This window comes from Aquarana catesbeiana, linkage group LG07 (genome assembly GCF_042186555.1).
Source record: "Aquarana catesbeiana isolate 2022-GZ linkage group LG07, ASM4218655v1, whole genome shotgun sequence".
NCBI classification, from domain to species: domain Eukaryota; kingdom Metazoa; phylum Chordata; class Amphibia; order Anura; family Ranidae; genus Aquarana; species Aquarana catesbeiana.
This window is the reverse complement of record NC_133330.1, coordinates 46,045,956-46,067,150: the sequence shown is the minus strand read 5'-3', so window position 1 is coordinate 46,067,150 and position 21,195 is coordinate 46,045,956. Positions and strand designations below refer to the sequence as shown.

Below are 21,195 nucleotides of genomic sequence, written 5' to 3'. Positions count from 1 at the left end.
CCATATGAAACTTTGGATAGATTTGTCACTAAGTTTAGGAGTTCTAGAGGCAAATGATAGTTGCTTAGACTTCATGCTGTACAGTGGGAGATAAAATGTTCTTGTGTTTAAAATAATTAACCAAATTGGTGTAGTTTTGTTTCTAAACAGATCCCTGTTTTAGATGTGATCTCTTGTTCCAATCAAAGCCACTAAAGGAATGTATGTCAGTAACCCTTGATGACTGCAAGTACATTAAAGATCATAAAAGGAAGTGGAAGAATTCACAATTCAAGTGTCCATTTAAATCCACATTTGTGACATTGACATTTTCCATTTCTTTAGTAGTCAAAGTATAGTAGTCAAAGTCTGAGTGTTATTCACACAAGTGCGTTGGAATACATACAAGAGACTGTTGCAGACAAAGACATTGGAAGTATTTCAGTAATGGACAATTCTAATTAATTATATGTGATACTTTGTATGTAGAGACTAATGCCCCGTACACACGGTCGGATTTTCCGATGGAAAATGTCCGATCGGAGCGTGTTGTCGGAAATTCCTACTGTGTATGGGCTCCATCGGACATTTTCCATCGGATTTTCTGACACACAAAGTTGGAGAGCAGGAGATAACATTTTCTGACAACAAAATCCGTTGTCGGAAATTCCAATCGTGTGTACACAAATCCGACGGACAAAGTGCCACGCATGCTCAGAATAAATAAAGAGATGAAAGCTATTGGCCACTGCCCCGTTTATAGTCCCGACGTACATGTTTTACGTCACCGCGTTTAAAACGATCGGATTTCCCGACAACTTTGTGTGACCGTGTGTATGCAAGACAAGTTTGAGCCACCATCCGTCGGAAAAAATCCTAGGATTTTGTTGTCGGAATGTCCGAACAAAGTCCGACCGTGTGTACGCCCTATTACTGTTGTTTTGTTTGTTATATATGTTATAAGTATTATTGTGAACACCTTAAAGTGGAACTTTGGTCAGAAAATTAATTCCTGCTGGGTTACTTGAGGCTGACCCCTTTTGCAGGTGTAGCTATGAAGCACAGTAAAAAATAAGTGCCTATACTGTTTAAAATCCACTGTTCCACCCTGCTCTACACATGCTCAGTTGTGCTCTATTTTTTTGCACTGAATAAAATTTAGAGGCCAGTCTGCTGACAGCCTAAAATTCTACTGCTGTTCAAAGGTTCTGGGCTTCAGTAGAATGGTAGCATAATAATTAATGTGGAATGTATTTTTCTTGGTAATGAACCTTTTTTTATCACATTTTTGTGAGTAGAGTTCCACTTTGAGTAAATGTTCAATCATTATAAACAAATAGTTTTATCATTTTTTTGAGAAAAAAAAAAAAAAAGTGGGGAGGTGTAATGTAATGAGTATGACATTATCGCTAAAGACTGTATGCTATTGATGCTTTATAGGATGTTATGATATTTGTCTTGATATTGTTTTATAATTCATGTTTTAAGACATAGGAGAGGTAGGCTACTGACTTAGACAGTATAGCAGTGACTGACAGAAGAGACCCATGCTGACTGTTATTGTATAATATTCTGCAGTATAGTATGTGCAGGGATGGACAAAAAGTGAAATGGTTTTGGGTTTAGCAAACTTTGTGGGTAGATTACAAAATTAAAACTAATGAAATATCTGGACTGACTATATTGACAGTATGACATGACCAGGGTAATAGTGACTGAAAGGTGGAGTCAAGGTTAAGAAATTATAAGAATTTACAATTATTGTATGGGAAATAGTATAGGTTGGGAAATGTAAAAGAATAGTTTATATAAAATACTTTGTACTGAAAACATGTACTTCAAGGGATTTATACTGATAATTATTATTAATATTCTAAGAGTATTGTATTATGGTACAACTATATAGATACATGTATATTATTTCAGCGGATGTTGTAGAAGTAAAAGGAACACTCTAAATTAAGTTATTAGATAAAATGAGAGTGTAGGAGCCATTGCTTTGTAGGTTGTCCTGAAGTGCTTGCCAGAGACCTATTGTATCCTGACACTAACTATTTTTGTATTTTTTACAACTATAATTTTGAAGTGTATTTTATATCCAGACAAATATCGGGTGATCGCAGAAGACATAATGCAACTTGTTACAAATGTTAATTGCTACAAAGGAAGGATTTCATGCAATAAAGGAACATCTGAGACTTGTACCCTTGCAGAACAGGTATGCACTGAACTTGTGTCTTACAGCATCCAAAGCAGCTTGTGCTATGATACTGGACCAGCAACTGATGATGAAGAAGGAGATCTCTCCAAAAAACATCAAGCACTTGGCTAAGCTGAAAAGACCTATGCAGGAAAAGGCAGAGCCTTATGGGACTGAGTCTGCTGAATGCTCCTTGGGACCACATACTTGGCTTTCATTCACTAGCTAAACGGATTGTTCCTCTTCCTTGTTATCCTTGATGTGATGTTGCTGAGTAACTGTTGCCTGTTGCAAGAAGTTTGTGGCAAGAATGATCACGATGCCACTGAGACTGACAACTATGTTTTCCGTGCCACATATGGAGAAGGACTTTGCAGCTACAGAAGAAGATGCAGTGTTTTTGATTGGACTGATTTATTTATTTATTTATTTTTTGGACTGATTTATTTTTATTTTTTTTTTGGACAATTTATGCGATAAGTGTCGGGTGCATGGGGTCTCTGAAGGGCGTGGTGGGTGATCTGTATTGTAATTGCTGTGAGGCTTGTGTAAAGCCTCAACAGGGGGGAAATGTTGTAGAATCTCATATTAGCCAATGTATTTCATATTATTCATATTGATTTGCATGTATTTTATTGATTATTATTATTATTATTATTATTATTATATAGTAGTGGTTTTATCAATATTATTATTCAATAAGTAAAGCAACAATTATTAATCTTTAATAATGTATACTGTGTTTTCCAGATTTAGAAAGTCTTCATTTTTAAGTGTTGAACTTTAAATGACCTCTGCTTTATGACAAGTACTTGTACACAGGTGTTCTCGAAAATGTATTAAGATAGTCTACTGGGTGAAAGTTCATTAGAATAGATTTAAGTAATATAGAATTGTCTCAGACAGATAAGAAAACAGGTGGTTAAAATAATTAGGTGGAATACAGGAAAGTTATGTACAGAACATTAATTAAGTTTGACAGGGTCAAACAAAGGTCTGCTTGTGCCCTCATTAAAACTGTTCAAATACATGCATATAGTGAAACATATAAAACATCTGGTGGGGTTATTGAAAGTTAATTGTCTCAAAGTTGTAAATCTGCAAATCCTTGAAGCTAGTTAAATCTTATCAAGATAAGGAGAGTTTGATAACACAGCTGGGTGCCAGACTGTCTCTATACAGGTGTTTTTAATTGGACAAAAACAGTTATAAATCACTTTAATGAACATATAGGAATTTTGGGAATAATTAAGTTTATCTGGTTGTAGAACAGGTGTCAGATTTATGGTTGGTTACTTTGACGTAGATCTTAGCGACCAATCATATGTAAGAGAGATGGTTGAGATAAGACTTGTAAAATGGTATATAAATGCAAGCTCTGCAATTGTTAGACAGACAAGTCAGATAGGAGCTCATAAGGCTGGACTCTGTGTATGCTGCCCTATTGCATGGGTCATAGAGGTCAGAACCAATGGGCAAGTATCTGTCCTAACTTGTCTCCTCGTACGAGTCAGAGAAGACTTCTTGACTTGTTCCAGAATGTGGTCTCAAGTGAATTTCCCTCACGAACTTGGTCGAGCTGGAACCCAGAACTCTGTGAGGGGACCAGACCACCGGCCGATTGACTGGTCCCTATCAGGTGACGGGTTCCCAAGAATTGGCAGTAAAGACCCATTCTGGTTCAAGGTGAGAACAATTCACAATTGTTTTAATTTGGTTAGAGGATAAGACTATTTATATCTAATATGCTTGCATTGTAACAAACTGTATAAATTAGACCTGTGTCTTGTAATACTTTGAACATAAACCTGTATGTTATCAGCTGTTAATAAACCTGCATTGCTGAATTTCCTGGTTCGATACTTTACTATTCTACTTCAGTACACACGGTCGGACTTTTCGGCTACAAACGTCCGACAGCCTGTCCGACAGACCTTCGACAGACTTTCGACTGACTTTTGGCGGACTTTCTAACGACCGGACTTGCCTAAACATGAGCACACCAAAGTCCGACGGATTCGTACGAGATGACGTACACCAGACTAAAATAAGGAAGTTGATAGCCAGTAACCAATAGCTGCCCTAGCGTCGTTTTTTGTCCGTTGGACTAGCATACAGACGAGCGGATATCTGGGTTCGGCGGAGTTACGACGTAAAGATTTGAAGCAAGTTCCAAATCTAAAGTCCGTCAGATTTGCGACTAGAAAAGTCCGCTGAAAGTCCGGGGAAGCCCACACACGATCGGATTGTCCGGCGGATTTGGTCCGTTGGCGTCCGTCGGACTTTTGTAGCCGAAAAGTCCGACCGTGTTTATGCCCCATAAGGGGTAGATCTGAAATAAGTGGAAGCTCTGCTGATTTTATCATCCAATCATGTGCAAGCTAAAATGTTGTTTTTTATTTTTCTTGCATGTTCCCCTCGGATCTACAGCAACTTTACTTCCAAGTGCACTTGCAGTGCAAAGATTTTCCTTTAGTAAATAACCCCCAGAGACTCCTTCACTCCCTAGCTCCCATCTGACTCTTCCAGGCATCTTCTTTACTCTAGGTTCACATCTATGCAGTTGCGGTTGATGTGGTTTACAGGTGCGTTTTGTGGTGCGTTTTTGATGCATTTTTGCATGCAGTTTTCTCTTTAAAAAAACTGTGTATAGCTGGTTGTTAAGGAGCGGGCCAGGAAGCCGGCCGGGAAGCAGGCTGCTGCATCCTTAACAACCAAAGATTCATCAGCTGTCAGCGGGATTCTCCACTGACAGCTGAATGTAAAAAAAAAAAAAAAAAAAAGAATTGGCGGCAAAAAAAGTCAAATCCATACTAGGCCCTAGGGTCTTGCATTTTGAGGGGAACCCCATGCCAAAAACATTTTTTTAAATGGCGTGGGGTTCCCCCCAAAATCCATACCAGAGCCTTATCCGAGAATGCAGCCTGGCAGGTCAGGAAAGGAAGGGGAGTGGGGGCGAGCGGCCCGCCCCTCCTGAACCATACCAAGGCCACATGCCCTCAACATGGGGGGGTGCTTTAGGGAGGGGGTGGCTCTACCCCCCCAAAGCACTTTGTCCACATGTTGATAGGGACAAGGGCCTCTTCCCCACAAACCTGGCTGGTGGTTGTGGGGGTTCTGCGGGCAGGGGACATATCAGAATTTGTAAGCCCCCTTTAACAAGATGACCCCAGATCCCGCTGGATAAGGGTCTGGTATGTATTTGGGGGACCCCACGTTATTTAAAAAAAAAAATTGGCATGGGGTTCCCCTCAAAATTGGGGGTGGGGGGAGGAGGTAGGACCCCACGTCATTTTTTTCCCCGTTTTTTTTTTTTTGCTGGCAATTCTATTTTTTACATTCAGCTGATGACTCGTCGGTTGTTCAGGACTCAGTGGCTGGCTTCTGTGTACACACTAGCTATACACAATGGGTGTTATTTACAAAAGGCAAATCCACTTTGCACTACAAGTGCAAAGTGTACTTGAAATTGCACTGAAAGTGCACTTGGAAGTGCAGTCACTGTAGATCCGAGGGGGACATGCAAGGAAAATAAAAAACAGCATTTTAGCTTGCACATGATTGGATGATAACATCAGCAGAGCTTCCCCTCATTTCAGATCTACCCCTCAGATTTACATCAACTGCACCTCCAAGTTCACTTTCAGTGCAATTTCAAGTGCACTTTGCACTTGTAGTTTGCACTTGTAGTGCAAAGTGGATTTGCCTTTCATAAATAACCCCCAGTGTGTTAAAGAGAAAAAGAAAATGCAAAATGCAAGTAAAAACGCATCAAAAATGCAACACTTGTGTTTTTGGTACGGGTCCGTTGAAGTCTATTACACTCAAAATGCTATCTGCTGTGGGAAAAAAGTCCCTGACCCTTTCCAAAAATTAATTGACTGAAAATGCATAAATGTGAACGTGTACCATAGGATACCATGTTAAAATGGACTGTAGTGCATCTCTGCAAACTGCAAAACACACTAAAAAGAGCATAGGTGTGAACCTAAGGTTATTGTCATTACAATGACAATACAGAAAAAGCTCTGTGTGCAAGATATTGATATTATTGCTGTACAGCAGTGGTAATGTCAACTATTGCAACTCCGATGCGGAAAGTACTGCAGTCTTTTCCGAACAGAGGAATCATTCACATGCCAGTACTCTATTCAGCAGAGAAGTCACTAATTGCCAGTCTATCTTACACAGGGCAGACTCTCTCAATAGGTTTTGTTTCACCAATAATGTCTCTAACATGGGTGTACAGGGCAGGTTTTTCAAACTTGGCAATATTTCCCTATGAACTAAGGACCAGGCATAATTACTCCTGATTAGAATCCTATCACTTCATCCACCCCCATAAGCACCCTTTTAACCGCTAATCACCTGAAACCTCCTCTGATTAAAGTCCAACTCTGCTTTATTTTTTGTAGTACTAGAACTGCATTTTCACGTATGGATTGGCAGCAAATTCCATTGTTATATAGTCTATTCATACCACACCTTGTGCATCTCTGTTGAGCAAGCTTACCTGCTGTCAGTGAAGCATAAGAACTCCAGATAAACGTTTCTCATACAACTTGAAATTAAGTCAGGGCCGGTCTCTATGCACAGGATATTGGTCTTCCCATAAAATCACTGCTGGAAAAATTAAAATTGATTATTCGAGTATAGAGAGTGAAATGGCACAATGGGACAACTAGGGCTCTTAGCCCATAACTACACATGGGAATTCAGAAAAAAGTCTAAAAATGTCTAGAAGAATCTGTGGTGTATAGTTCATTAACAGATCCTTATAGCTTGTGAGGATAAGTTTTCAATGAATCCAGAAAACTTTTATGCAGCACCTCCAGGAGACTGAAGAGATCTATATAATGGCACATAAAACACAGCAGAGTGTGCAATCTAAGTGGAGTGGATTTCATACATTTAAAAAAAAAAAAAAAACAACAAATGGCAACTCACATAAAATTAGTAAAAATAATATCATCGATCATTGGTCCAGGTCTCAGCAAAGGCAACGGATCAGGGTATACACACTGCATTGGCAGATGTACCTGTATCAATTGAGAAGAACACCAGGGGGTGCCAATATAGATGCAGCATAATAGGTAATGTGAATGGCACATGACAATTGGCAACTCTCTCAGAACCAAGATGTCGCCACTAAGGGACCATCCACCTTGTTACCGGGGACCACTGTGAGTAACTGAAGCAAGTACCAGAGCAGTATTCTCAACAGCCGGGAACGTTGAAGAATTGGGAAACTTCAACAAGTGCCAAGCTAGGGACCAAGCAGGCCAGCGGTGTGACGCTTGAGGAGTATCTGTGAGTGCTAAGCTAGGGACCCAGCAGGGACACGGGGGTGATGCTTGAGGAAGATTGTAGAAGAAGTGGAGTTTGTTACAACCTTTGTTAGAAAGTATTACAAGATTGTTGCCATAGGAGACAGCGGTCCTACTCATGCATATGTGGTGTCTAGCTGGATGCCTTTCCCTGCATGGCTGTCTGCCTATAGAAGTCTCAGAGTCTGACAATTAACATTTCATCTACTAAAGGGTGTCCTGGCCCAAACCCTCTCTCCCACAGTTCTGTTCAAGAGACAATAAATCTCTTTGCATTCAAGAAGTGTCTTGCACCCATCAATCTACCTTGCATTACACCCACCATGCCTTGTAACTCTCTCTAGACATAAAGATGTCAGCTGTCCCTAACTCCGGAAGTCACCATTAGTCCTCTAGGGGTCAGGGCCATTGCTACATTTGGCACCCAATGTGGGGCAAAGGCATTATTCCTGTAGCAGTCGCCCATAGCAACCGGCTACAGCTACATTGGTATTTTATGTGGCTCCATGGGAAAGTGGCAAGTAACATCTCTACTTCTTATAGACTGTGTTATTATGCATTTTAACAACGTGGAGAAGAACCAACAAGTCTCATTGCTAATGGGAGAGTACCAGCCTGGTCTTTTGACACTTCCCACCAGCGCTGCAAGGGTTAAAACAGACTCCATTCCAGATTTGGCATGCTGCAGAAGGAGAAAGGCAGACACTAACGTTTCCAGAAAGTATCTGCAGCAATCCTTAGGCGGGGGGGAGCCCCCACTCTGCAGAGGAGGACAAGGAAGTGCTGCTACGTGTGCCTGGTTGTGGGTTGGAGAAGATGGGGCAGTTTGGAAGTGCAATGGCGGATTAGAAAATGTACACTCCGGGTGTTGGCTTTGGTCTGAGCTAGTCAAAAAGCATTCTGACTGACACCAGAGTGCGGTATACACCTAAAGGTAGTCTTGCCCTGTCATAGCTGGCGGCTATGAAGCCTTGGGACTGATCTGCGGGAAGTGTTTCCGGCTTGGCCACACATCTAAGGCCCTGAATTGTCTGTGGACACTGTGGGGAACCCCTGCTCGAGGTAGTCCCACCAGCCCAACCTTCGCTGATACTGCAAGCGGATTGGGACAAGAATGCGAGAAGCTGCTCCTCCTATCTTATGGCGGCTGCTCCAGGACCCAGCACTCTGGCCGTCCCTCGAGGCCGTGGTCGGGCCCACCTGCTCTCCTTAATGTCGGAGTCACTGGGGAAAAGGGTGCTGGAGTTGGGAAGCCTGCAAGGGGTGAAAGCGGTGTGCCAGTGGGGGAGGTGATACCTGTGGCCATTATGGGAGACAATATGGTTGTGCCAATTAAAGCCATCTCCACGCGCTAATATCTCCCGGCCGAGGAGTGCTCCACAATATCCATTTCAGACATCCCTTCTGATGGGTTATCTAAACTGTTTTCGGACACTTTTCTTGGACTGGAAAGTAGTGTGAGAGTGAAGAGGAACAGTTGTGTGATTTGGAAGAGGATGAGGTTCCTCCGGGGCCCAGTGCAAGTGTAAAGATTGAACTGTCTACTAACACTGCTCCAACAGTGTGTGTTTGTTATTAAATCCTTTGAGGAGAATCTCTGGGAACGTTGGGTCCCTAAAGTTATAGCCACCAAACCGATAGGAGCAACTAACTTGACTGCAAACCCGATACTGTTGCAGAGTACCCGGTTCGGCTTGCTCCAGACACACGGGTTTTACCCGGGTATGGAGACCCTAAGACCCTGCCCCGGCTGTCAAAGGTACAGTGCATCATCATTAAGAAAGTGGCTGAGGAATACAGATTTCTGTACCCTTATATACCGGCTACTTTAGAGGAAGAGATTCTGGATAAAGAAACCCAATGAGTAGATGAAGCTGTGCAAAGTTTCCTCCGAATCCCTCTGCGGGTGGACTTTCCAAAGCTGTCACCCAAGATAGCTGAAAAGTATATTTCAGTGCTGCATACCTGGGGCTATGGTTGCAAAATTATCTTAGACTGTGTGATCATCCGTAGGCCAAACAAAAGGGACATTCAACATTTCATTACTACAGTAAATACCAAAGGAGAGGCCTTGAAGTTACCTGATCCCGGATATTACTGGTAGAAGATATTGAATTGTGTTTCACTGACACCATGTGGATTACAAATGTGTACTTTGTGGAGTTAAGACGCTCTGCTTAAAAGCCACTCCATCTTTTGTGCAGAAAATTGTTCCTAGTGGCGAACATTCCTGTTGGCTGTATTGCTGAGACTGTGCTGGACTGAATACTGCTGGCAGATACAGGGAGTGCCCACTTGAGTCGTGCTGGCGAGTGCTGTGGAATTGCCGGTGTGCCTCCCTCTGAAAAGTGACCTGTGATGTGACGTTCAGCAGGTTGGTTCTTCAACTAATAAGGAACTCTTTTCTCAGTCCTCAGCTGTCATGTGGACAGTCTGAGACTACCATTGGAAGGGGACCTATGTTCAGAAGTGCAGTCCCTTGCATCATGGCCTGGCTGCTTATTGCCTATTTGCATTTGTGCCACCTGTCCCCGGAGTTATCCCTAAGAAAAAGGGAAACTGCTGGGAAATGTTGTTCTACCCCGAGTGAATATATTGATGGACTCTGAAGCTTTAAAGACACTGGGGTGTTTAGTTAGCTAGATAGAATAGACTGTGGCAAAAGGGGGGCAAAGTTTTTACCGTATACTTTGAATAATGGACTGTCCAGTGTCATATATTGGCCACTAGGTGGTGTGAGAAGTGCCAGCCTGAGTGAGCCTTCATTCACATTATGTGTTTATCTATAGGAAATGCTAAGAACGTTTTGTAGGATAGCTGTAGAAGGGGGTGGCAATCTCAGATGAGAACAGGGCCCACTTTCATTTATATGTGTATAGTTCAGATATATTATAGGGTGTATTTACACTGCTATGCTGTTCTCGGCTGAGAGCAATTAAGAATTACTTATTCACTTATGTATATTTTGCACTGTGTTATCGTAGGGATAGGATGTATTTCTCTGCTGTCTGTGTTTCTCTCTTTCAGGTGTTCCTCCACCCATTTTGTCTTCCTTGGACAAGGAGAGAGTGATTTCAACTTGGACAGCACTAGTAACCTTTTGTTTTTTGTGCATAGATAGATAGTTAGGATGTAGGTAACCTGTTCCTGTTTGGTGGTATGCCACACGTAAAATTGTATATAATGTCTGTTATTTATTTGCCCTTGTGTGAACTGCCACTTGCTCATATATATGTTATGCATGTATAATTCATGTGGTACGTCACGTGTAATGTTGTTATTATTCCTTTCCTTGTTTCGCCACCCATCCCAGTTTTTGCCATGACATTCGCTCTAATGCCCCCGTACACACGGTCGGATTTTCCGACGGAAAATGTGTGATAGGACCTTGTTGTCGGAAATTCCGACCGTGTGTAGGCTGCTCTCAAACTTTGTGTGTCGGAAAATCCGATGGAAAATGTGTGATGGAGCCTACACAGGGTCGGAATTTCCGACAACAAGGTCCTATCACACATTTTCCGTCGGAAAATCCGACCGTGTGTACGGGGCATAAGTCTGTATGGTGTAGCAGAAAAGCTGCTGTGTCAAAGGGGAGTTAATCTATAATCTGCTTTATCAGCGAGTGTATGTTAGTCCAGAAGGAACGTATTAAGGGTCATGACCACCAAATATGTAATAGAGTCCCCTTGTCACTTTGGCGTCGCCAGAACTGGCCTGGCACAGAAGGAAAAATAGTACGAAGGCATGTGGGAATGCGATACCAGCAGCTGTGTAATTTTTTAGTTTGTTTCCTGGATGTTAACGTTAATGGAACTTTTGAGTAGGTTAGTGTTTATATGGGACCAGTCATCTTCAGTAAGGTTGAACCCCAAATTCCTATTCCAGGCCTTCACCGGTGTCTGCACTGCACTGGGAGGGTTCGTGGGAAATAGGATAGGATAAATCCTTGATATGAGATGGGTCTGCGGGAAGGTGAAGAGAGCGGCGTTTTAACTCTGTTACGTGTCTGGTATGATGAGTGCGTCTGGGTGGGTCATTTAAGAAGAGCTGGATCTGAAGATAGATCCATTTTGGGAACGGTTTGAATCGGTCCAGCACTTGGAGGGCATGGAGGTAGCGAAGGTTTGTTGAGCAAAAAATGTGCCATCTGGAAGTAGTGGCAAAATCCACCAGGACCTGGGAAAGGATGGTGTGTTCCCAGATGAGAACTTGAGATTTTGGCGTACCAGCGTCAGAGGTGGGTATTCAATTGTTAAGTAATGTCTAAGTCGTAGTGTCTTAAACATATGCAGGGTGGCCTTAAGCAGGGCGTGAGATTTGACTTGTTTTGGAATGTCGGATTAACTAAGCCATGACTACATATGCAAGGGGGTTGGCTTTAAGGATTGTTCAAATCTTACCCAGTCTTTTAAAGGTGGAGTGTACTTACCAGTCTTCTAGGTGAAGCAGAAGGCAGGCCCCGTAATACTTTGAACATCAGTGAGACTAATGCCACCAGCCATCTTCGGGAGTGTGAGAGTATCATATTTTACTGTGGGGCATTTATAATGGCAAAGAAGGGTTCAAGGTTTTTGCTAAAAAAGTAGTGAAAAAATGGCAGGGCAACAAGATTGGGATTGTTTGGAATAAGTACAGTGGGGGGGGGGAGGGTTAATTTTTAATATGGACGCTTGGCCAATCCAGGAGAATTGTGTCCTGGCCCAATAGTTTAAGTTGGTATACTAGGTATTGGCTAGTTAAGTGAGTGGACGGTAGGTGTATTTAAATAATTTTATAGATCTCGGTGACCACCGGAATGGAGGGTTGTGTTTACATTGGGTAACAAGTTCTGGAGGTAGAGAGCTATTCAGAGCAGAGGATTTGATGTAATTAATCTTAAAGATCGCTATGGCTTGGAACTCATCTAGTGTCCAAAATGTACCCATTTTCACCCAAGATTTAATTTTGCTCATTCATTCTACTTATCCATTATCAAAGGAGATACCTTCATCTACATTGCACAATATTACTTCAAAGTATTCCTCCGTTTAATGTGTATTTGGAAGTCCTTTGCTTTAGAGCTCTGGATGCCCATAGAGAAAACGGATTCAGTGGTTTATTATTATGTAGCGCTACCTCTAAAGAAGCTATTAGTTAAGATGGGTCCTCTGTTGCTGGCCTTGACCTTCCCAAATACCTCAGCCTCTCTGACACATCAGGCTGAATACTCAAACACACAATTTCACAGGGATATCACTGAGAGTGGGCATTAGTACCCAGCTACAATGCTATTTTAACAAACCAACCAATTTTCAGCTTTCAGTGCTGTCTCGCTTCGAATGATAATTACGCATGCAACACTGTACCCATATGAAATTTGTATATTTTTTTTACACAAATCGAGCTTTCTTTTGCTGGTATTTAATCACCACTGGGTTTTTATTTTTGGCGCTACAAATGAAAAAAACTACTGAAAATTTAGGAAAAAAATGCACTGTTCTTAGTTTCTGTTATAAAATTTAGCAAATATGTAACTTTTCTTTATACATTTTCACCAAAATGTATCCTCCTATATTTCTTTGGTAAATATACCCCAAATCAGTGTATATTATTTGGTTGCTGTGAAAGTTATAGAGTCTACAAGCTATGGTGCCAGTTATTGAAAATTGATCACACCTGAAGTACTGAATGCCTATCTCAATTCTTAAGACCCCAACATGCTAGGACAGTAAAAAAATCCCTTAAATGACCCTGTCACGGACACTGGCTGCAAGGACCTTTTCTGCCCACATTCACCCTGTTATTTGTTATTGCTATATTCCTCTTTTTGTTACATTTTTGAAAGACTGTTTTCTTGGATTTGCCCAAAGCCTATTCTTAGTTGTTTAAGTCTAAACAATAGCTACCCTATGCCGCCTTCCGCATGTTTCAAGACGGAGAAGATGAGATGGATGTTTACCTACAAATGTTTGAGCGGCAATGCGGACTTAAAGGTGTCGATAAAGCAGATTGGGTCACACTTCTGGTCAGCCGGCTCACAGGAAGGGCTGCAAAGGCGTACAATAATGTCCCAGACGAGATCAGCCAGGACTATGACAGGATAAAAGAAAGACTATTGGCTTGCTTCGGCATCACTCTAGAGGCACACCATTTGAGGTTTCACAACCTCTGCCAAAAGGAGAGAGAGCCATACACAGAATGGGCTCATCAAATGACCCGAGCAGCGGAGAGTTGGATGACCGGGTGCCAAGCTGTTACCATGGCAGATGCGCTCCAGCTAATCCTTCTGGAACAATTCTACAATCATACCCCACGTGAAGTTAGAGACTGGGTAAAGGATCGGCGGCCAGTCACAGTAGATGAAGCTGCCATCCTAGCTGACCAATACGTGGATTCAAGACGGACTGTACAACCAGAGCATAAGACCCCAGCCCGGCCTGGCCCAAACATTCCGCAGAGCGCTGCCCCTCCACACCAGCCGTTGATCTCCTGTCCCACTCAGCTACCATCTTCACGAGGGAAGACTGACCTCTGCTACAGATGCAACCAAGCAGGGCATGTTAGGAGGTATTCAGCAGAGAAACAAAAAGGGGGGGTCTCCGGCGCTCCGCAGCATGTGAGGTAAATAGTACAATGGTAGCTATAATAGCACATTAACATAAGGCAGGTAAATTCTAGCATGAGGAGGCAGCCATCCTCAGAGGGTGTCCATTACCTCTGTTGATAATCAATGTTGAAAAAAGGAGGGGTGTGGAGGCGCCAACTGTGGTAGCTTGTTTATGCAAAAATGAAAGTTAGTGTAACAATTACATTTACTGGTTCACAGGGTGGAGGTGTTTCTTTGAGATGGGAAGTGTCCTGGGATGTGCTGTTATCTCGTTTCCAGCTCGGATTTTTTATATAGAACGGTGGAGTTGCTATCTGGGTCCATGAGGGGACAGCGGTCCCTCAGGTGACTGGATGATGCGACAGCAAAGGACCATGGGGGTACTTTTATGTTGTAAAAAACTTTTACATGGTTTGTATAGTGATGGGCAAGGTGTATATATATACTAAGAAAGTGAAGAACGAATGTATGATTGGAAAGGGGAACGGGGGGGGAGAAAAATAAACTACAACAAAGAATGTGTTTCTAATTCTTCATTGAGTCTCCCTGGCGAGAGAGTACCCAATGAATATATCCAGTAGGACACAGGCGTTTAAAACGTTCCGCAACAGGAAGACCTCTGGGCATGGCCTCGATGACCCAGACTCTGAGGCCCATGGTAGATTTTTGGTGTTCCTTCAAAAAATGAAGAGGGACACTGTTTGTCCCAGCCCTTTTCTATGAAACGCCTGTGTGCGCCAAAACGTTGGCGTAGGGGGCGTATGGTCCTGCCCACATAAAAGAGACCACATGGGCAGGTCAGGCAGTACACCACGTATTCACTGGAGCAATTATATAAGTCTTTTATGGTGTATGTTTTGTCTTTATCAGTGAAGTTTTTTTGTCCATGGTCAACAAATTTGCACGTTAGGCATAATTTTTTCCGGTATTGGTACATTCCCACTAATAGAATTAGGGGGATTTGTGAGGCTGGAGTGGGTGGGACTTTACGGATTTTACTGGGTGCTATCTTACTTTTAATATTTTTTTGCTCTACGATATGAAACCTTGGGTAGTTGGGTGAGGGAAGAACCTAGAAAGGGGTCTCCAAGCAAGATGCACCAATGTTTGGCTAAGATGTTCTCCATCTTCTTGTGACAATCATGAAACTGGGTAGTGAAACGTGTTGGTTGTGGATTATCTTCAGTTTTGGGTTTGGGTGGAGGTTTCTTTGTCTGTTGGAGGAAGGCCTTTTGTACCAGATGTGGTGGGTATCCTTTGTCCTAAAATTTGTTGGAAAGGAGTTTACCCTGTATGTGGTAATCTTCGTCCTTGGTGCAATTCCCAATAGCCCATAGTCAGGTTGGCATAGCTTGGGGCAAAATTGGCACCGATGGCAGTGCCTTGAGTTTGTAGATAGAAGGTGTGGAGGTTTCTTTGCCTGTTGGAGGAAGGCCTTTTGTACCAGATGTGGTGGGTATCCTTTGTCCTGAAATTTGTTGGAAAGGAGTTTACCTTGTATGTGGTAATCTTCGTCCTTGGTGCAATTCCGCCAAATTCTATGGAATTGGCACTTTGGTATGTTGTTGATCCATGTTGGATGGTGACAGCTCTGGTAGTGAATATAGGAATTCCCAGCGGTGGGTTTGACAAAGTTTGTAGCATGTATTTCAGATTCACTATGAAAAAGTTCTAAGTCCAAGACTAGTTTTTCAGGGTCTATGGCATAGGTGAAGGATAACCCTAGGGAGTTGCAGTTGCAATGCTTGACAATGGACTCTATACTCTCTGATGTGCCCTCCCAGATCAGAATGATATCATCGATGTAGCGCCCATAATATATGATATGGGTGGCAAAAGGGTTGTTATGTGAGACGTATTGTAGTTCCCAATAGCCCATAGTCAGGTTGGCATAGCTTGGGGCAAAATTGGCACCCATGGCAGTGCCTTGAGTTTGTAGATAGAAGGTGTGGTCAAACTCAAAGTAGTTGTGTTCTAGACAGAATTGTGTAGCCTCCAGGATGTACTGTGCCTGTCTGGGATTGATGAGGGGGTCCTCGGAGAGAAAATATTCTACTGCTCTGAGGCCTACTGCGTGGGGGATGGAAGTGTATAGAGATGTAACGTCCAAGGATACCCACTGGTGGGTGGGTTCCCAGGTGTAGAAGGAAAGCATCTCCAATAGGTGGGTACTATCTCTAATATAAGATGGGAGGTGTTGCGCAAGGGGTTGAAGGAAATGGTCTATGTACATAGAAAACCCACTGGTGATGCTCTCCATAGCAGCTACTATGGGACGGCCTGGTGGGTTGGACTGGTCTTTATGGATTTTTGGTAAATGGTAAAAATAGGGAGTTTTGCGAAAACCTTTGATGAGAAATGACAGTTCAGCTTTGGAAATAATACCATCTTCTAGGGCTCTGTGGGCTAATTTTGTGGCTTTCTGGGTGAATTCTGGTAAGGGATCATGAGTGAGTTTGGAATAAGTGTTGGTGTCGGATAATAGTCTGAGTGATTCCGCCATGTAGTCTGAACTGTTCTGTATTACAATGCCGCCTCCCTTGTCTGCTGCCTTTATGATGATATTGTGGTTGTTGGTTAACTCATCCAGGGCCTTCTGTTCTGCTTTAGAGAGGTTAGCTCTTTTCTTGGGAGCCGATTTACACATTTGGACAAGGTCGGTATACATGACTTGATAGAATGCCTGTAGATAGGGGCCTTTTTTATGTACTGGGTTGAAGATGGACTTGGGCTTGAATTTTGTATGTTGAATCGGAGGGGATGTTTGGTAGTGTTGAGTGTACAATTCCATATCTGCAAAGGGATATTCTGTATGGCGTTCATCTGGGTCCAAGATGATGGAGGAATCTGTGTCGGTATCTATTGGGAGGACATCATGGTTAATGGTTTCAATGGGTTCTTGCGAGGGTGGGGGTTTCAGAGAGGATTGGATATTGTAGAATCTTTTCACTGTCAAGTCTCGTATAAATTTATTAAGGTCTTTGAATAGCATGAATGGGTTTGGGCGGATGGTAGGTGCAAAGGTGAGACCTTTGCCCAACAGTGAGGTCTCTTCCATAGATAATATATGAGTGGATATGTTGAAAATTTGTATACTTTCCGTATTTTTCCTTTTAAGTCTTCCTCTGCCCCCCTTCCTCCTCTCTTGCGTACTTTCTTTTGAAGGTGCCGAGTGGGGGGGCTGACCCTAAAAAAATCATCATCCTTGGTTGTTTCTGTGTTGTTGGTCACTGTGGGGCTATAGGATGAAGTAGGAAAAAGGGGGGTGACTGGGTTGGACTGTGTATTTGTTATAACCCTGGTGTTGAAGGGAGGAGTACCAGGGCAAAGTGTAGTGGAGTTAGGTTCAACCACGGGGTTTGAAGGTGAATCTGGTGATGGATCTGGATCCGCATGAGTATTGTTGACTGGTGTGAGCATTGTTTTTGACTGGGGGTTATGAGTTTTTTTGTTTTTGTTGGTTTTTGTCACTCGCTGTGGTTTGGGAATGAGTTGGAGAAGAGGTTGGGGAACAGGGATAGGTGGAGGGTTATGGTGGGAGTGCTGGGTGGTTGTTGTCGGTGAGGGGCCTGTTAAGAGTGACCTACGTGCAGGTCTCCAGGGTGGTGGAGCAACCAGTTTTTTCTTCCAGCAGAAAACCCTGTTGGTATAATCACCAATGTCCCTCCTGAATTTTCCTAATTTGTTTTGGATAAGGTCATTTTCTTGTCTGATGGTGTTCCTTTTTAGTGTCCTGAGCCAGGTGTATGGAAGTTGCGCAATGTGTTGTGTGATGTCGCTGCAGGTTTCCCTAATTTCAGCTACCAAGGTTTCATATTTCCTTTTTCTTTGTGCAATAATAATTTTTATCCATTTTTCTGTACAGAATTCAGATACAAAAGCCTATTCTTTGGATAGGTCTGGGTCTAAGAAGGAACAGTGTTTTAACACTCTCAAGCCTCTGGGTGTAATTTTATATGATAAATATTGTTCCAGGAAAAAACCATCCCACCAATTTTGATTGGCGGAGGAGATTAAGTCTTCTAATTTTAAGAATTTTTTGCATAGGGATTTACCATGGTGACCTGGATAGGGGGAGGTGGGACTGAAGAAATTGGTTGGGAACAAAGAGTAAAATTCATCTAAAATGTTAAATTTGGCTTTCTCAATTTCTATGATGAGCTCCATAAGTGTGTATCGGTACAACAACAGAAAAAAAAAAAATTCCACAAGTTTTTAAATTAATTAAAAATATATAAAAATGTATATATGTGCTTAGTATTATGGCATAAAAAATAGGAAGACATCCAAAAAGCGGTGCAGCTCGGAGAAGGGCACGACTGTTCAGTAATCAGCAGAGAAACAAAAAGGGGGGGTCTCCGGCGCTCCGCAGCATGTGATGTCTAAGGTAAATAGTACAATGGTAGCTATAATAGCACATTAACATAAGGCAGGTAAATTCTAGAATGAGGAGGCAGCCATCCTCAGAGGGTGTCCATTACCTCTGTTGATAATCAATGTTGAAAAAAGGAGGGGTGTGGAGGCGCCAACTGTGGTAGCTTGTTTATGCAAAAATGAAAGTTAGTGTAACAATTACACTTACTGGTTCACAGGGTGGAGGTGTTTCTTTGAGATGGGAAGTGTCCTGGGATGTGCTGTTATCTCGTTTCTGGCTCGGATTTCATTCCTTCAGGCCTCTGGGTGTGGAGTCTGTAAACAGGCTGAACCGCTGCATCCAGTGCATGGAAAGCTCCACGCTGACCACTCTGGAGCGTGGAAGCGGAAATGACGTCACTGATGCACGGCAAACACCCCCTCTTCCCCTTTCCAATCATACATTCGTTTTTCACTTTCTTAGTATATATATATATATATATATATATATATATATATATATATACACACACCTTGCCCATCACTATACAAACCATGTAGAAGTTTTTTACAACATAAAAATACCCCCATGGTCCTTTGCTGTCGCATCATCCAGTCACCTGAGGGACCGCTGTCCCCTCATGGACCCAGATAGCAACTCCACCGTTCTATATAACAACTTCACCCCCCTCTTTCCTCCCCCCCACCCCTCCCCTCATGTCCCCCCTGAGCTCATCCTCATAATGTGTATCCCAGTGCTTTTTAATCTCATTTTCTAATTTTTTTTCCCCCATTTTCTATTTCTATTTTTATTTTTTATTTTTATGTTTCATTTTTATTTCTTATTTTTATTTTAATTTTATATTTACTTTTATTTTTATACTTATTTTTATTTCTATTTTTCATAGTTTTTTCCTATTTTTATTTTTCATTTTATTTTTTATTTTATTTTTATTTCATTTTTAATTTTCCACATTTTTTCATCTTTTAAATAAATGTTTTAACTCTAATTCCACTTACTATTATTATCCTTATATTTATTAAACTTACCCCCAATTAAGCATATTTTTAATTCTTCATACTTCGCTTTCAACCTTTTTGTGTTTTTTGGAAGATTGTGGGTCCGATGGTTGTTGTGGTTCCACAGCCACAGACCTCCAGCCCATACACTTTAACCTAATTGCCTAATTGCCCAATTGCCTCCACTATATATTCAAGCTGCTCTCCTCCAGGGAGGAAAAAGGCCAGTAGAAGGAGCTGTGAGCCCCAAGTGCGTAGCCTGTACTATCCCTGCATCATCCCCAACACCAGCCTGGACGTTTGCCATGCATCAGTGACGTCATTTCCGCTTCCACACTCCAGAGTGGTCAGCGTGGAGCTTTCCATGCACTGGATGCAGCGGTTCAGCCTGTTTACAGACTCCACACCCAGACGCCTGAAGGAATGAAATCCGAGCCGGAAACGAGATAACAGCACATCCCAGGACACTTCCCATCTCAAAGAAACACCTCCACCCTGTGAACCAGTAAGTGTAATTGTTACACTAACTTTCATTTTTGCATAAACAAGCTACCACAGTTGGCGCCTCCACACCCCTCCTTTTTTCAACATTGTTAGGAGGTATTGTCCGCAGAATGTTTCCCAGGACACGTGGAACCACAGGCCCCTTGGAACCACAGGCCCCTTGGACCTGCCCGGGCTGCTGCACACTGTCTTGTGAGAGATGATGTGACTTACCCAAGTGAGGAGAATATTGGAATTCTACATGAGGCAGACCCTGTGCAAGCTGCCGCTACGGATAATCATTTGCACCATCGACAAGCTATGTGGATTAATAGTCGGGCTGCCCAGGGACTGCGAGACATGCGAGCTACTATTACCCTGATACAGTCCCGGATGGCAGAGCTGACAGGACGGTCTGTGGCTGTGCGGGTGGCTGGGGGAAATGTTATGCGGGTCCCCACTGCCAGGGTTCACCTTGATTGGGGTTCAGGGGCCAAAGAAGTGGAAGTTGGAATAATGCAGAACTTACCTGTGGAGGTTTTGTTGGGCAACGATTTGGGACGTTGAAATTCAGCCTTCTCTCTGGATGTATCCCCAGAAGCCTGCTCTGTTACCACCCACCAGCAAGCCTGGATGGAGGTGTGCTCCCTCGAGGACGGGACTCTGGTAAGACCTGTCAGTCCTGACCTAGACTGTACTACCTCAGCTATTACTACCCCAACTTGGGCTTCTCCCCAAGACTTTGCACAGGCAACTCTCAGCGACCCTTCCCTAGCTAGCTATAGGGAAAGAGCAGGATTAGACACCGGGGGGTTGGAGGGGGATCGGGTAGAGTGGGCCCAGGGATTACCGGGTAACAGAGGGAGCAGAGGGAAAGACAGCCTCCCAACCTCCCAAGCGGCAGCTGGTTGTGCCGCAGAAATATCGGCATGACCTGCTGTGCATTAGGCATGACATACCCTTAGCCGGACACCTAGGGATGATCTGGACCCTCCACCGTTTAACTCAGTCATTTTTTCGGCCAGGGATTATGGGGGATGTCTGTCAGTATTGCTGGACCTGTGACACATGCCAGCGGGTGGGTAAGCATGGGGGCCCACTGAAAGTTCCCCTACACCCTTTACCTATCATTAATGATTCCTTTAGCCACGTTGGCATAGACCTGGTAGGCCATTGCCCTGACCTAGTCCTGCTGGGAAGAGATATATCCTTACCATGATGGATTATGCCACCCGGTAGCCGGAGGC

General features: G+C 43.0%; 1 protein-coding gene across 4 annotated transcripts in view; it reads right to left on the bottom strand.

The window, feature by feature from the left end:
* The window catches only part of LOC141103018 (interferon-induced very large GTPase 1-like), a 107,991-nt gene that overhangs the window by 64,045 nt on the left and 22,751 nt on the right, over nt 1-21,195 (bottom strand). For 2 of the 4 annotated variants that reach the window (XM_073592143.1, XM_073592145.1), the window contains one exon: nt 6,693-6,802. The gene's annotated coding sequence lies outside the window, so the exon portion shown is untranslated. The remainder of the gene's footprint in view (nt 1-6,692; nt 6,803-21,195) is intronic. The other 2 variants (XM_073592144.1, XM_073592146.1) reach the window with 1 other exon arrangement.